Here is a 13318-nt window from a genome sequence, read left to right on the forward strand (position 1 = left end):
CCTCAAACTAGTCTTGGAAGATTTTAGACCTCAATTTACCAAACTAGGTCTTGTTGATAAATTAGGTCTTATGAGCTAATTCCTACACCTTTTCCACTTAAAAGCATCAAGATGGATAAAAAAAATATAAAAATCAATTATGAATTAATAGTTCATTCATTGGTATCCAACTTCTTGGCCATCTTCTAACATTCTGCCAAACATAGTACTTCATATTTAATAAATATAGTGCAACCCCTCCATATTAGTGGCCCCCACTCATTTTTGGGATCCCTTCTTGTTAGACATTTTTAAATCTTTTTTTTATTTATGAAGTAACAACATGAGAGTTTTCCAAATCAACATGAGGTGGAGGTTCTTCACCACCATCTCCTCAATAACGTCATTCACTACTCTCTCCTCTAGTTATAGTTGTCCCTTGTATTTTGTGTGTTGGAAACACAATCCTTGGAGTTATGTGCATTTCACTCATTCACTTGAATGGAAAGTGAAAAGCCTCAAGTGAAGGCCAATTGTCATATAATTCCAAGAGACCTCTTGGAAGATGAAAACCAAGGGTCAATGAATTTTGTATTTATATGTATATCTTGTTAATAAAAAGAAAACACATGAATTATTTGATTTTTCATATTACTTTGGTGTGCGTTTAACATAGCATCGAAGGATGTTCCTTCCTAGCCTACCTAATTGTGTGAGATCCAAAAGTTGTGGCCATTTTTTCATCTTGTCAGGTTTGGCCTTCCCTCAATGCTTTTTGAGCCATTCTCCATCTCTCATCTCTGCCGATTTTATGTACCCCTACTGGTACAACGCTAAAAAGACATTAAGAAATAATCCCTATTAGTTATGAGCTCTGTCATTTTGTTTTATTGTCCTTGAGAATTTTATGTATCAGTGTTTTCCTTTGGCTATCCTACAATTCCTATCTCTGCAACATTTGTTGTTTGTACTATGCATAGTATCACCCCTCCGTTTCTCCTACTACGTTAGATGTTTTCTCAAATTTCTCTCATTTGAGAATTTTTCTCTAACATTTGACAAAAAATATTTAGGTACTGAGGATTTGAAAGTAGTATTTGCATCATTTGAATAAAAACGATATTGTGTAACATCGATTGCATAATAATGGGATCGAATAATCCAACATCACCACTCATCCCACCAAAATTATGGAAAAGAAACATTTGATACTCCCTAATGCCTATTTATCTTGAACCTACCATAGGGGGAATCCTTACACTAGTGGTAGTTTGAGCACTGAGAGCTCAATACTTTATTTGGAATCTCCTTTCAGAATATGATTCCTTGTGTGAATGCAAACCAAATTTCTCCTGGAGAGCAACTGGAAGGTGTTAGTTTTTGTAGCATCAGAGGTTTTCTTGTCTCGAAACTTGGTGGAGTGGCTAAAACACAGGAGTTATCTATAACCCAGAAATCGTTTATGGAATTCCACCGAAAAGTGTCTCAATTAGATTATTAGCGCATTTTTAAATATTTCCTAAGTCTAAACTTAGGAAAAGTGGTTAATTAATCTGTATTAATTGAGAAAGGTGAGAATCATCTAGAAACTCACACAGATCGATCTAGAAATGATCTCAGACATGAATTATGTTTTAATATTGGTTGTTGGAGTCCCAATTGGAGATTATAAGAGGAGGTCAATGGGTAGATGGAGGATACACTAGAGCAAACACTAAGTGATCTAGGCAGATCGATTTTCTAGTACTAGAGTGATTCAACAAGAGGATTTGAGCGAGAGATCGAGTAGCAGGTGGCAGAGGATTGACGTAGTATTTCGGTGGAGGTTTCCAATGTCATAAGAGTTAGACTGAGGGAGTGTGAGTTTGCTCAGTGGAACTACGCAAAGATCGTGCAAGAAACAACAACAAAACAGTTCGATCTAGATGGAGAAGTAGTTTATTCAGTAGCTAGTGGCCGAGATTTTGATCGGGGGGACCAGTGAATTAGTTCTAGAGCCAGAAAGAAGCAGAATTGTAGATTTTAGAAGTTTATGAAGGCAGAAACAGCAAGGCCTGTGAAGATCTATGCAGAAGCTGACACAGAAGAAAGTGTGAATTGTTGAGGGTTCAGTTTCGGGAGTTGAAATCAGTTGTGGGGTGAGGAAAAATCATCACAATAATTTTTCTAGTGATTCTCTTGGATTGGATTGCTAGTTTAACATCCAAATTTTTGTACTCATATTCACTATTAAAGAATAATAATAAAACTGTCATCTGTTGCATTGGTTTTCTCGCATTGGGTCTTTTCAAGGAAAATTGTCCAAAAATAACGATGTTAATTTTTTTTTTGTGTGTGCTAGATTTTTTTTGTTGTTGTGGTGAGCTCCTCAAAAGAACACATTTCAATCCCCACATTTTAATTTCCTTCTCTTGATGTGGTCATCGCTCCTACACTCAGGGAAATTTTTTAAGAACCCCCACTAAATTTATAAATATAATAAATGGGCGAATCTCCATGGTATATAGGAAAAATGGAAGGCGATTTTATCAATAATATAATATGTATATATAATTTTTTGGCGAATCTCTTACCAGGCATGGCGAATATTTTACTCAATTATAAAATCTTGTAAGATCTTGGCGAGTCTTTCACTAAATAATAAAACTTTGTAAAGTCCTAGTGAATCTTAGCATAGGCTACATGCTGGTTTAATTCCCCCATTTAAATAGGCTACATTCCAGGTGAATACCATGGGTCCATACCATGTCCCATTTTGGTGAATACCATGGGTCAATACCATGTGCCATTTTTATTTTTATTAATTCTAATATTAGGGTTAATAATGGTTTTTTGCATGGTATTAATAACAATCTAGTCATGGTATTTGTCCCATAGTATTTTGGCCATAGGTTTCACCTAAATATAACCCATTTTTTGAGTGTTCGTAAATATAAGGTGACTTATGGAGTAAATATAAAAAAATGTTTTATTTGTTTACCATACCTCTCGTTTATTTATATTTTTATTAATTTACCATACCTCTTTTACAAATATGGTATTTGGCCCATAGAATTCACTTAAATAAAACCTCTTTCTTGAGCCTTCATAAATAGAACGATTTTTATTAATTTACCATACCTCTTTTACAAATATGGTATTTGGCCCATAGAATTCACTTAAATAAAACCTCTTTCTTGAGCCTTCATAAATAGAACGAGGGTTATGGACTAAATATAAAAAGAGGTTTTATTTATTTGCGATACGTCTAGTTTATTTATATTTTTATTTATTTACCATACCTTTTGAGTAAGTATAAAAAGACGTTTTTTTTTATTTACCATACCTCCACTTTACTTATATTTTTATTTGTTTACACCCTTACATGTATATAAGGTGACTTATGGAGTAAATATAAAAAATGTTTTATTTATTTACCATACCTCTCATTTATTTATATTTTTATTAATTTACCATACCTTTTTTATAAATATGGTATTTGGCCCATAGGATTCACTTAAATAAAACCTATTCATGAAAATGGACGAATGGATTCACTTAAATAAAACCTATTCTTGAAAATGTGCGAATGGAAGGTTGTAAGTCCTAATTTCAAGGGCTAAATTTACCTTTTTTACCCTCTCCCTTAAAATAAGGTGGGCTATTTGAGGTGATTTGTAAAAATGTACTATGATACAAAATATTCACCCACTAAAAATTTAAAACCCCTTAATTTCGCCAGAGGGCGAACATTCGCCCCTAAAATTATCCTTGCCTGCACTAACATCGATTAATGAGGAGCATTCTACGCTGTTTAGAAGATTCAAATGTGGTGAATTTGATCCAAAATGGATCCTAGAAAACCATCTAAGTCTTCAAAGTCTTCTAAAGATCAAAACTATCACAAAAGAAGAGCTCTTAGAAATGGTGGATTACACTATCGGTAGTGAAAAAACATGAAGAAATAGTGGAAAAACAAAGTATCAGCGGTTTAAGCAACTTTGCACAAGATTCGTCGGATCTGGCCGATCAATGGTCCAGATCTGATCTACATATTGCAATCGGCAATGGCTATTGGAGGCTATCAGGGGCTACCATATGGGAGCTTCGATCGTGATCGACATGAGTCAATGAGGATCGTAGATCAATTGCACAAATTTACGACCCAGGTTAACTCGCAATATCGCATCGACAATATACAATGGAGAACTTACACAAAGGCCCAGGGACTAAGCAATGTGCGATTGCGATATCGCAATATCGCATTGGAGTAACACAAAGGAGTGGGGTCGATACTGCGATAGCTGGACCCAATAAGATTATGGATGATATTTGATAATATTTCAAGTCTGGAAAAAGGGCTTTTTCAATGTATTTCACATTTTCGTTAAATAGACGAAAAACAAAGGAAATGTGAATAAAGCGATGAACCCGGACCCGAAAGGGTTTATACAGGCAGATATATATATTTTGTGTTCTGTAATGAGCGCATTTCAAGCAGGTCTTAGGCGGTAAGTGGTATTGGATGGGCTCCACCCGATCCCATCCACTGGCCGACACGTGGCATGAGAAAACTACCTTTTCAGGCGGGTAATCTCCGTATGCCTTCACCGCCCGAAATGAATCTCAGGCGTTGGATCACGGTCACACAGATCAACAGTGGATATGTGATAGTGATTTAAAGGTGAACCTGATGGAATATGGGGTGGAATTAATAATATTTGAAGTCTGATGAACAATGATTTGGCGGATTTTTCCCATGTTTTACTGTGTTTCTTTGTGTAAACAAAAAACACTATTTTTGGGGATTTCAAAGGGCCGATGGTCCCTTCCATTTCAGAACAGGTGGCCACCTTCCCTGAAGACGTTGTGCCATGATTGCTAACGCTCAAAAGGGGATTGGAACAGACAAACGCCGGGAGCCAGAGAGCTTGAGAAGGGGAAATGAACAGACAATGTCGATTGGCTTTAAAGCCACAGACTAACAGAGACAGGGGGGTAGTACTAAGATAGAGAGAAAACAGAGACAGATAGTGAAAGAAAGAGTCTTTGTACTCAGAGAGGCTTGAGGGATTCAAGCAATCTCCTGTTTTTTGTATTCGTGTGTTGAGACTCAATTTGAGCTCACATTTTGTAAAACTCTGCTCTTGAAGACATAATAGAGAGGTCGCCACTGAAGACTGGACAACGAGACGTAGCCTAAGAGATTTGGGTGAACTCCATATTAAACTTGTTGTGTTTATGTGTGTTTGTCTATTATGCTTCTCTAACTGCTCAATTGTCTATATTATTCACAATCTTATCGATCCGTTGCACTAAGTAATATAGGCTAATCCATGCACATGAGTCTATAATATATTAAAAGTATTCTAAGATCTTCATTTTTAGATCAAGTGGTATCAGAGCTTTAGGTTTGCTAAGGTTAGACAAGCTTGTACTGGATTGTTGAATGCTATCTAGGTTAAAGCTCAAACTAGGAGAAGGAGAACTTGTTGAGACTAATCCAAAGATTGGAAGAGTCTACACTCAGAGGAGAATCGCTGGAGAAGTCCCAATGGAATCAAAATCTTAGTTCATGGACAACTTCATGACCATGAGAGCCATGGTGGAAGAAATGTATCGGAGAATTTAAGAAGGATCGAGGTGAAAGCACCTCAACACCCGAACAAGGCAAAGGAGTAGAGGGGCCCTTTCTATTTGCCCATTTAGAAGGAAAAGGGAAAGGGGAAGAGCCTCCTCCATCAACACCTCCTTCTAGCCCTGAAAAGAAAAAGAAGAAAACATCTTTGATTAAATTAGATGTAAAATTTGATTTTCCAATCTATGGTGGAGAATTAAATGCAAAAAAGCTAGATAACTGGATTAGACATATTGATGTGTATTGTAGGGTGCAGAACATTGATTCAGAAAGGAGTAAAATGTAGCTGGCTAGCCTTCGCCTTGGAGGAACTTCCCTAGTGTGGTGGGAAGGCAGGACACAAGCTGTTTTGAAGAAGCATGGTAAAATTCTTTCTACTTGGAGTGAATTTGTTTCTGCCATTAAAAAACAATTCTATCCACTAGCTTATATGCAACAAGCAATGATGAGTTGGCAAACTCTTCGCCAATTAAAGGGGCAAAGTGTACAAAGCTATACCCAGGAATTTAGAAAAAGAGCTTTAATTCTAGGCATTTCTCTAGACTCACCTGAAACTTTGTTGAAGTATATAGGTGGTCTGCATAGCTATTTAAGGCACACCATTCTCATGTTTAACCCCACTAGCATAGATGAGGTATCCATTTAGGCTACACATCTAGAGGCTAGAGGCAAGAATGTGAACCCAGAGATTGGGGGATCATCAAAAACCATTGCAAGCAAGAAGAAGGAAAAGAAGAAGCAGAAATGGAAAGAGAGGAAGGCAAAACGCTGTACAGAAAGACAAACCTTCATGCACTCACTGCAAGAAGGATGGACATGATGATGCACGTTGTTGGTCTTTCCATTCGGAGCTGAAACCCAAGAAGCTCGATGGCAAGAAGAAGAAGATTGATGCTGCTATTTAGAAAGATTTGGGGTCAGACTCTGGTGATGAAACAACAATCACAACTACAGGTATAAAAGGTGAAAATTTTGAAGCATCTACTAGTAATTCTGCACAATCTATTGATAATGAAGAAAATGAGAGGAAAAGACATGAGCTTTTTCATATTAGAGTTATTTCCAAGTGATGCAGGAGCATTCAGGCCTAGTCAGCAATGTGATAGCATGATCACATGTTGTGACTAGCAAGAGGGTGGAAGACAAAGAGTTTAGTTAATTTTATTTATTTAAATATATGTGAGTATTTATTTATTGTCAAAATGATTAAAAAGGGGCATAGTGGCTGATTGATTCTCCCTGTGTGGAGATCAGGCCAAATTGTTAGATTTAATTGGTTTGAATAGGAAATGAGGAAATTGAAAGCTTGATTTAGCACTGGTTTAGAAAAGAATGGGTTTGGAGAGACTTTTTAGGAGAGGTTGAGAGATTTTTGGTTCTGAACTAGAAATGATTCATGAATCCACTTTTGTATAACGTGTGAACTCTTTGTACAATTCAGGGGTTATATAGGTTAGATAGGGAGAGATAGATTGGAGAGGTAGCTGAGGGTTTGATTTGTTAGCTTACAGGCAGGATTGGGATAGAGGCCATTAATCAGAAGAATCAGGTCGAGAGACAGAGTGATGTGATATGTAAACCTTAATTTATTTATATATATCCAGTGATGTGATTCCAGTTTGTATAATTGTGTTATGCAGACGTAGAATGGTAATTTATGTGAAATCCAGCATTCTGTATAGAAATGTGTGTATGCAGGCAAAGTTCGGAGAATCCACAGAGGAGGAGGAGAGACAGAAGAGCATGATGGAACCTTGAATCCATTAAAAGGGTAGAAGATAAAACTCAGAAGGAAGTTGCACACTAGAAGGACGAAGACCAAGAACTTTTAAAAGAAACCGCGAGCCATAGCTAACACTGAAAACAATGTAAAACTGAGTAAATAGACAGAGCGGAGTATAGTATCAATGCACAACAACTGTTAGATTTATAAGATCAACGGTCGAGATTTATCGCATCGGCAGAAGTCTTGTGGATATATTGGGTCTTAACCCTTTGAAAAGGTGATTGCGATAAGTGCGATGTAATGAGGGCCGTTGGATCGGAGTTTATCTAACGGCGGCAGATTGATCGCATATCAGAAAGTGGATGTGCCGAAGACAGGGGATCAGAATGCCGATATAGCGATCACTGATAAATCATAGATCAGCGATCGGGCCAAGTGGAGTTCGGGCCTATCGGAGGAAGGCAACAACTTAAGCGTGGACCCGATATGTTATATAGGTGGGTGAATATTAATTGAGATCTGGCCTATGCAGATTTCTTTGTAAATCGGTGTAAACGCGGAGATCGGAGTCAGAGAAATGTTTTGTTATATATATTTGAGTAAAGACCCGCGGTAGGGCCGATTGTGATCAGCGATGAGGTTAAACCTCGGGAACTGTGTGAGTCTATACGGGGAGGCAAAAAAGGTAAGAAACATGGGGTTTTCCTTTGTAAATGGATTTGAGGGATTTAGCGTTGGGATATGGTTTGTGGGGTTTATATATATTAACCAATGGTTATAGAGGGGAAGGTTATGTATATGCAGCCGTTAGTTAATGAGAGGCCTAACTAAGGTTTTGAAGGGTTTCTTAAGCCCTGATAGAAGAATTTTGAAGGGAGACTTTAGTAAAGTCTTATACAAAGGCTTGGGGCCTAGTTAAAAGTTTTGATAGAGAGGTTTGGTGGGGTGATTGAGTTCTGATTCAAAGGAACAGTAACTAAAGGGCTTAACCATTTATGTTTTGAAGTTTTAACTCCTTAAGGAGTTAAACTCCTGGGACAATTATTTTTATGCGTTTCATGCATATTGTGGGTATGTGCAGGGGTAGCCCGACATCATTTGGTATCAGAGCAAAGATTAATGCTCTGTGGAGATTTATTGAGGAATGGAATTTTATTTTCAAGCATATATAACTGGCATTGTAATGGATCTGACACAGTGGGAGCACAAGGAGTCATGCACAAAGGAATTCTGACATGTTACAGGCAATGAATACTTCAATTGGTTATTCAAGAGAGACTGTGGAAAAGGGATTTGAGGAAGCTAGGATCAGAAAGGATTTGGTAAGTTTTAAAGCTTTAAATGGTATGTGTAGGTGAATGTAGGCAATGAAATTATAGCAAAACTATTGCAAGGAAAGAAAGTGAATATAGATGTACTCAGCAAGAACAGGAATTTGGTTGAAAGAAGGATTGAAGTGCAAATAGCGAGAGGTAAAGCAACATGTGTATTGTTCAGCTAGAGCAAGATGAAAGAGATAGATCATCATGTATGAGTTCTATTTTGATGATTGGTTCATTTGCATTGTTTTTATAAAGGGAAGAGAATGGTAGCAGCAACACATAGTAGCAGACTGTGTAAAGAAAGAGAGGAGTTGTGTTAGTGCCAATGAACCTAAATATTCCAACTGAAAGTTGGACAGGCAGAACAGTTAAAGTGTTCTTTAGAGAAGGTGAGTTGAGGATACAAGCCTAAAGAGGGTAGAAGAGAATGCTCAAGGGGTTCCATAGATAGAGAACCAGTGTTTACCAAAAGACAAGTCCAGCGAAGGGATTGGTGAGGTAAGTGACAACAGGAAGGACTTGTTGTCACAGAGGCTTATTGTAGCTCATAGTGAGTGAAAGGCTCATAGAGATAAAGAGGAAATGACTACTAATAGTCATAGTAGGGGTTCAAAGAGAAGCAACAGCAAAGGAACGGAGGATGCCAAGGAACAAGGCAAAGGAGAGAAGATGAGTCAAGAGGTATTTGACAAAGGAATTACAAAACTGAAGGCAATTATGGATAACATGATAGTACTTCTAGAAAAAGGTGAAGGAAACCAAAGATATGGTTGGACTATGAAAAGAAGGAAGGTAAAGTGGAAGTTGTTGTAGAAATAGGTAAAGAGGAGAAATTATATCAAATTAAGAGAAGAACTCAGAGTAGCTGAGTTAGAGATGGAAGATAGCTATTGTAGACACAAGCAAGAGGTTTGCCTTGTTGAGGAAGGAATCATTGATGATTTCCTGAACTGTTGGACAAGTTCGAATCAGTAGAGAGATGCGATGATGCAAACATCGAAGAAAAAGGAGCCTAGAATTTTTGAAACTAATGATTTGTGTATGTATGCAGGTGATGAACAACCTTTAGAGGATATGTTTATGCAGATTGCTAAAGAAATGAAACTGTTAGAAGAAATGGATGTAATAGAGAAATTCTTGATTGACCATGTGTTCAAGGACACTGGAGATGGACAAATGTTGAAGACTACTAAAGAAGATGAAGATGATGAATCCAGTAAGACTTGGCAGAAAGATGGTAGACAGTCTGAAGAAAAAAGGGAGTTGCAGATTGCAAAAGGAGAAGTAGAAAAGAGGTACGAAGACAACCTTATGGAAGGAGCAACCAAGAGTGTAGATGCAGTACAAACACTTGAGGTAATGGAATTGTCTTTTCAATTTTTATTCAAAAATTATGAACCTATATTGATATTTAATAAATAAGAAATAATGTTGAAAGGACATAATGGATCATTAATGGAAAGGACTCTTACTAAAGAGTGTATTGTGGAAGATGATAGAACCAAGGTTTATGAAGAAAATTGAACCCAAGGAGGTACAGTTAATCCATTCAAGGTTATGAAGAAGAAAGAAAAAGAGGATAAACAAGAACACAAAAAGAGGTTGGTGGACAATGACGCACAACTAGAAATTGAAGACAATGATATTTGTACAAATTGCCAAAAGAGTAAAGTGAGCAACCCAAGGGGACAGTGGAAGGTGATATTCATGGTGATGATAGTAATTTTCATTATTGTGAAAGGGACTCAATAGTGGAATGGGAAACCTATGGTATGTGGTGATTTTTTTCTTGTATGGAAACAAATAGAACTTTAGGTTCTAAACTCAGAGATTGGCAGATTTTTATTGAAACAAAGAGGGATTTGAAAAGCCAACTCAGTAGCTTACAGATTTGTAAGGAAGGAACAGGAAGAATGAAAAGGAGTGTGAAAGGAAGGGAGGCCAAGGAGAAGAGCAGAGAACATAATTCAGAACTTAGACAACATTTAGAACAAAGTGAAGAAAAAGAATATTTTTTCAAGATATGACAACGTGACAAGCTTGACATGTCATATATACATCAAGAGGATGACAAATCAAAAAAATCATGGAGCAGAATTAATGAGGACAGAGATGGAAAATGTAATATATTTTCTAACTTTGGATTATTAATTGTTGAATGTGGTTTTCAGGATGAAGGAAAAACTACTCTTGGAGATATGTTTGCACTAATAAATATGAAGGAAGATGTAAATTCTGGAGCTGCAGAAGGTCAATTTTCTTTATGGAAACAAGAAGATGAGAGTAAGCAATGAGTTGACTTAGAAGCTTGGAATAGAGGAAGGAGAGTTGGCATAGCTCTTAAACAAGTTATTGCAGCTAGAGGACAATATATAGCTAAAATGCTATATGTTCTTGTATTAAACAATGCCCAATCATCTTTTGGGATTGGAAAGAATCTACTTAAGCTATTTGATAGATGGCTGATGACTACTACAAAGGTGATGGGTATAAATAATTGTCAAAGTCAGCAAATCAAGGGAAGATGGAAGGATATATAGGAAAACATAAAGAAATTGGTTTACAGACAGAAGGAGATGCTGGCGATCGAGTCAGAAGTTAAAAGGAACAATCACATACAGGACAAGAGAAAATACATGAAGATGGATATCAATTCTATTGGTATAATGACAAGACAACAACAGATAAAGAAACAAAGATTTATGTTGTTTGAGGAAAAGTTTATACATGGTATCAACACCAAAACATTATGCAAAGGAGATGCTTATGAATGCAGAGCAAAAAGACATCCACAACACAAAGTTTGGCAACTAAGAAAAACAAAGGAGGTAGTAAATACACTTGCAGATGAAAGGGATCAGGTGGCTAGTTGGGAAATGAAATTTGATGAAGTTTACAATAGAGGAAGTAGAAAGATTCATGAAGAGGAGTCCACAGAAACTTTCAACTTTGGGAGTTTGATGCAGGAGAATTTAGGCCTAGTAAGCAATGCCATAGCATGATCACATGTTGTGACTAGCAAGAGGTTGGAAGACAAAGAGTTTAGTTAATTTTATTTATTTAAATGTATGTGAGTATTTATTTATTGTCAAAATGATTAAAAAGGGGCATAGTGGCTGATTGATTCTCCCTGTGTGGAGATCAGGCCAAATTGTTAGATTTAATTGGTTTGAATAGGAAATGAGGAAACTGAAAGCTTGATTTAGCATTGGTTTAGAAAAGAATGGGTTTGGAGAGACTTTTTAGGAGAGGTTGAGAGATTTTTGGTTCTGAACTAGAAATGGTTCATGAATCCACTTTTGTATAAAGTGTGAACTCTTTGTATAATTCAGGGGTTAGATAGGTTAGATAGGGAGAGATAGATTGGATAGGTAGCTAAGGGTATGATTTGTTAGCCTATGCGCAGGATTGGGATAGAGGCCATTAATTAGAAGAATCAGGTCGAGAGACAGAGTGATGTGATATGTAAACCTTCATTTATTTATATATATCCAATGATGTGATTCCAGTTTGTATAACTGTGTTATGTAGATGTAGAATGGTAATTTATGTGAAATCCAACATTCTGTATAGAAATGTGTGTATGCAGGCAGAGTTCGGAGAATCCACAGAGGAGGAGGAGAGATAGAAGGGCGTGATGGACCCTTGAATCCACTAAAAGGGTATAATATAAAACTTAGAAGGAAGTCGAGTAGTAGAAGGACGAAGACCAATAAATTTTAAAAGAAACCGCAAGCCATAGCTAACATTATAAACATCATAAAACTGAGTAAATAGATAGAGCGGAGGAGTATAGTATCAATGCACAACAACCGTTAGATTTATAAGATCAACGGTCGAGATTTATCGCATCGGAAGAAGTCTTGTGGATAGATCGGGTCTTAACCCTTTGCAAAGGTGATTGCGATAAGTGCAATGCAATGAGGGCCGTTGGATCGGAGTTGATCTAATGGCGGAAGATTGATCACATATCAGAAAGTGGATGTGCTGAAGACAGGGGATCTGAATGTTGATATAGCGATCGTTGATAAATTGGAGATTGACAATGGGGCCAAGCGGAGTTTGGGCCTATCGGAGGAAGGCAACAAATTAAGCGTGGGCCCGATATGTTATATAGGTGGGTGAATATTAATTGAGATTTGGCCTATGCGGATTTCTTTGTAATTCGGTGTAAACGTGGAGATCGGAGTCGGAGAAATGTTGTGTTATATATATTTGAGTAAAGACCTGTGGTAGGGCCGATTGCAATCAATGATGAGGTTAAACCTCAAGAACTGTGCGAGTCTGTACGCGGAGGTGAAAAAGGTAAGAAACGCGGGGTTTTCCTTTGTAAATGGATTTGAGGGATTTAGTTCCGAGATATGGTTTGTGGGGTTTATATATATTAACCAATGGTTATAAAGGGGAAGGTTATGTATATGTGGCCGTTAGTTAATGAGAGGCTTAACTAAGGTTTTGAAGGGTTTCTTAAGCCCCGATAGAAGAATTTTGAAGGAAGACTTTAGTAAAGTCTTATACAAAGGCTTGGGGCCTAGTTAAAAGTCTCGGTAGAGAGGTTTGCTGGGGTAATTGAGTTCCAAATCAAAGGAACTGTAACTAAAGGGCTTAACCATTTATGTTTTGAAGTTTTGACTCCTTAGGGAGTTAAACTCCTGGGACAATTATTTTTATGCG

Source organism: Pinus tabuliformis, chromosome X (genome assembly GCF_031772625.1).
Source record: "Pinus tabuliformis cultivar Carrire ecotype Pingquan chromosome X, CPIR1, whole genome shotgun sequence".
Classification (NCBI taxonomy): Eukaryota; Viridiplantae; Streptophyta; class Pinopsida; order Pinales; family Pinaceae; genus Pinus; species Pinus tabuliformis.